The sequence below is a fragment of the Herpailurus yagouaroundi genome, unplaced genomic scaffold (assembly GCF_014898765.1).
Source record: "Herpailurus yagouaroundi ecotype Mexico unplaced genomic scaffold, PumYag 181, whole genome shotgun sequence".
Classification (NCBI taxonomy): Eukaryota; Metazoa; Chordata; class Mammalia; order Carnivora; family Felidae; genus Herpailurus; species Herpailurus yagouaroundi.
The window spans coordinates 31,397,349-31,402,211 of NW_024412412.1; positions in this window are offsets into that span (position 1 = coordinate 31,397,349).

Here is a 4,863-nt window from a genome sequence, read left to right on the forward strand (position 1 = left end):
TTTTTTTTTTTTTTTTTTTTTTTTAAGATGAATGACCATATCCAAGGTCACCTAACTAGTTAGAGGCAAGATTCAAACCCAGGTCTAGAAACCAAGCTCTCCACGTCTACTCAGAGTTGTTAGTTCACTCTTCTGTAGGACAGTTCATTCTGGCCTGGGGAGGCGGGCTGGGGGTGGGAGCCTCCTTAAGCTAGCCTCTATGTCTTTAGAAATGTCCCCATCGATCTTTGAGCACGTCTTCCTAACAACAGAGTATTGTAGGCTCCTCGTGTCCTCTCCTCGCTCCAGCCGTTTGCCCTAGGAGCGCGGGTTCCTTCTGGCCGAGGTGGACACATGTTTTGCACAAATGTTTTCAACCGGTTCATCCTCTGGAGTTCACGTGCCGCTCAGTCACCGGAACTGAGGGCACTGTGCCAAGGAAAGCAAAGTTCCCAGCCCTCTGTGCCATCACAGCTTCCCGGGCTGCTCCAGATCTGCCTCCAGGGATAGCTGAGCTGAGTCTGGCCCCCTAGAGGGGTCTGGCCCCTTCCCACATGAGGGCTGAGGCCGGAGGGGCTCAGGCCCAGAAGGCCGCAGTAGCAGCGAAAGACTAAACGTGCTGGGGACCCTGCAGTGACGCTGAGGGGCTGCCCTCGCCCGAAAGCACCCTTTCCACTAGCAGAGGGGGCTTGGAATCACCCAGCGGCACCTACCAGTTTCACTCTCTGATCCTCAGGGAAGTATCGGGATGAGAGACCGTGGGTTTTTTTCTACCTGAAAAGTCTCAAGTCACCATGTAAACACACAGCCCTTCTGGATTTTCTATTAGAGTGAAATTTTTTAACATCTACGACGATATCTGTTGCACCTGTGCCCCTAGTGGATGGAAAGCCGGAAGGTAAACTCCACGGCCAGAACGAAAGCACTAGTCTGACACAGAGACCAAAGGATGGCACCCCACGGTCGCTAACTTTTTTCTGGACCACGTCGGTCGGCACTGACCCTCTCCAGGTGGGTGTCAGTGGCCCCTCTGGGCTCTCTCTTCTTCCCCTCATCTCCTGGGGGGCCTCCCTCTCTCCACCCCTGTGCACTCCCCCACAGAATCCTAGCAGAATCACAAACCTCTGGCTCAGGCTTCGCATCCGGTCCACCTGGTCCCCAGGCCGTGGTGCTGGAGGGGAGGCGGGTCTGGGGAGCTAAGAGGGTGGGAGTATGGGGGGGGGTCACGTGAAGGGAAGTGGGCCCTCTCGGGCTATGGCGCAATGACCTTCCCAAAAGACATGCCTCCCTTGGGGACGCCTGGATGGCTCAGTCACCAGCTCTTGATTTCGGCTCAGGTCATGATCTCACAGGCCGTGGGTTCGAGCCCTGCATCAGGCTCTGCGCTGACAGCCCAGAGCCTGTTGGGATTTTCTCTCTCTCCCTCTCTCTCTCTGCCCCTCCCCTGCTCTCCCTCTCTCTCTCTCTCTCTCTCTCTCTCTCAAAATAAAAACATTTAAAAATAAATAAAAGACCCACCTCTCTGGATGGGCTAGTGAAACAGCCACAACAATCCCTCGCATCCCGCGTGCCTTTTTTGCAGTGTGACTTTTGCCACTCTTATCAAAAGATGGTGCCCATGACCCTCCAGAGGCCCCGTGACTTTTTTAGTCCGCAGACTGCAGAAGTGCCTCCTGGGCCTTGGCGAGAAAGGCCACTCAGAACCAAGGAGCCGTGCGGCTAAGAGCCGGCCTGGCCCACGGAAACGCAGAGGGCTCCGTGGAGATCCGAGGGGCTCCAGCTGAGAGCCGGCACCCACAGAGCCACGCGAGTGAGGCCACCGCGGACCCTCCCCGATAGGCTCCCATCTGACCGCCACCTCACAAGCGACCCCAGGCGGCAAAACTGCCCCCCTCTGAGCCCCACGCAGATGGCCCGTTCACGCACAAACGGCCGGCTTGAAGTCACTAGGTTTTGGGGGGTAGGAAGTTGTTACCCTGGAAAGACGCAGAAGGGGAGGACAGATGTTCAATCTACCGGTGGCACCCGCAAGTGACTAGTGAGAGCCCAAGACACGTTCGGCTCGCTCCGGGTGCCGTAGGATGGCCAAGACGTATCTGGTGGCATCTCCACCGGGGAGGAAAAATGAAAATTCATTGACATAAAACAAGGGCACTCCTGAGCACACAGACGTGTGTGTGGGGGGGGGCTCTGAACGCTCTGAACAAGGCTGCAGCTGTCGGGGAGGCACTGAAAATGGTGAGGCGCGCACGAGGCCTGCAGGAGGACTGGCGGAGAGCGGGGAGAACATTCTAGGCGCGGATAGCAGGGGGTGAAAACAAACAAATGAGCTTTGCTGAGGAGCGGGGCAGCATGGCGCTGAGAGGACAAAGGGCAGGAAGACAACAGCCGGGCCAGAACCAAGAGGGGTCTCTAGGGTTCACTGGGATGCTTCAGCGGCAGTGAAAAGCTGACATCAGCAAAACCCGCCCGGCCTGGCATTTTGTAAAACGCTATGGAAGACCTCCCAGAACGAGCCTTTCGGGGCGCCTGGGTGGCTCAGTCATTGAGCGTCTGACTCTTGATTCGGGCTCAAGTCGTGGTCTCACGGTTTGTGAGTTCAAGCCCTGCATCGGGCTCCGCGCTGATCGTGCGGAGTCTGCCGGGGATTATCTTTCTCTCTCTGCCCATCCCCCCCTCTCGCAAAAATACATAAATAAACAACCACAACCACAGAAAGATTGAGCCTTTCGTCAAAGCAGGGCCCACCTGGAGAAGGAAAGGAGGCAGGGGCCAGGCTCAGGAGGGTTTGGCTGACCGCTGCACTCAGGAAGGAAGGCATACACCTACGTGCCCAGAACATGGCTCGGCCCCACACCGTGCCATCAGTCAAGCTACTTCCTAAATCAGGGTCCACGGGTATTGCAAAGAGAAGCGTCACCTGTCCCGGCCAGCATCCGGGCACTCACACAGCCTTGCTCTGCCCCAGGGAAGAGGGCACTGGGGGAACCCCAGTGTCACAATGCCTCTCCCCCCCAAATCGGCCACACCTCTCCAGCCTTCCTCCTCCCTTCTCTTCGGGAAGGTACCACCCTCCCTGCCAGGCTTCTCCCGGCTCCCCTCCGTGTTGCCTCAGCCATGCCAGGGCACTGATCTCACTGGAAGGCGGCACCCACCGCATCCCATAAAGATGGGAGTCCCATCTGACAACTGCCTTGGCGTGGGAGGCGCTATTTAAGACTGCGCCTCCCTTAAGGGAAGCAATACGGCCAGTATCCTTACTCCTAATTTAGAGGTGGAAAAACCGAGTCATGGAAATGATTAATTACCAGGGTACTCTCAACGTTTCAGTGACTCATCAGGGCCAAGATCCCACACAGTCCAAACCACAGGCTGTGTGGCTCGGAGCACGTATCTCTGCTCTGTGCTGCATCACAGACAAGGGACCTAGCTGGAACCAGAAGTTTTGCCTAGGGCTCTACTGGGGCATTTCTGGGGTCCCACCTCCCAGACCTGTTAGGTTTCCACCATTCAAGCGACAACCCCAGACCCAACATCGAGCTGCAAATCAAGGAATTCTAGCTGGGGACAACCTGGGCGGGTCTGTGTACCTATGAGAGAGAGAATGCCCTCCAGTGCGCGTCTTTGTGCGTGTGTCCGTGCTGATGCAGTCGGTATCAGTAAGTTCCCTCTGTTGTGATGTTTCACAATCTTCTGAAAAGAATAAACAAGTTGAGACCCTGGCCTTAACGTAGAGGGAGGCTGCAGGGGGCTGTGCATCCCAGAAACAGATGGCCACTAGGTCAGGCACCTATTCCGAGGCCGCTTAGCCATTCTGTCGACTCTATTTGGCTCTTATCTGTGTTCCCAGTATCCAGAGAAGCCCCACAAATCAACTTCCATCTCCTTCCAGAAGGGAAAAAGGCTAAGTGTGTTAAGCAGTGGGATGCTGGGAAAACCACAACAGTGCCATTCACATAGATCACAAACCCTTACAACAGTGAGCTATTGTCCCGCCTACTCACGAAGACCCCACGGCTCAGAAAGGCTACCTTGGCCAGGTGACGTTGCCCGGCATGGGAGCGTCGACTTGCACCGGGCGGACTCCGCAGGGCGGACTAGCCTGGAACCTCCGGGCGCCCTCCCACTCCTCCAGTCCTTGACCCCAGCAAGCCCGCGTCCCTGCCTCCATCTCATCACTCCCTCTGCCTGGGGCGCCCACGTCTCCACCGCCAGAGGCTAGATCGCCCCCAGGGCCCACGCCTCCTCCGCCCTGGAGCTCACACCTCCATGCTCAGGCCCCCTCAACGACTCCCCATAGCCGCCCCTCTCTCCGGGTCCTCCTGGTTGCCTGTATTCCACTCTCCATCCCACTCACCCGCACCGCACAGAGCGCACAGCAGGCGTGTGGGTCGCTGGGTGCCCCCCACCCCTCCAGCAAGCACCAGGGACACGACCCCGACGTCCCTCCCCTCGGGCACGGGTTCCAGCAGCTAAGGGAGGGAAGGGCGGCGGCTGGAGAACGGCCTGGGAAGCAGAGAAAAGCCCAGAAACGTGCTGTGACCGGAAACCTCCCGGGCGCGGCGACGGTGCCAGAGCCAAGGCTGAGCGGGCGCCGGTACGCCTGGCCCCGAGGGCCCTAGACGGCCCAGGACGGGCCCCTCCCGCGCCGCCCCGTCCCGTCCCCTGATGGGCCAGTAATGGTTCTCCAGAGCCACCTTCTTCCAGGGGAAGAGGGACGCAGCCACGCCGGCTGAGACCAGGCCTCCGCCCCCATCCCCTCCCCTCCCCACCCCACCCCTGTCCCCTGCCCCACCCTCCTCCCTTCTCCCCCACCCTCCTCCCTCCTCCCCCCTCCCCCTCCCCCTGCTACTCTTCCCCCCCGCCCCCTTCCCTTTCCTCCCC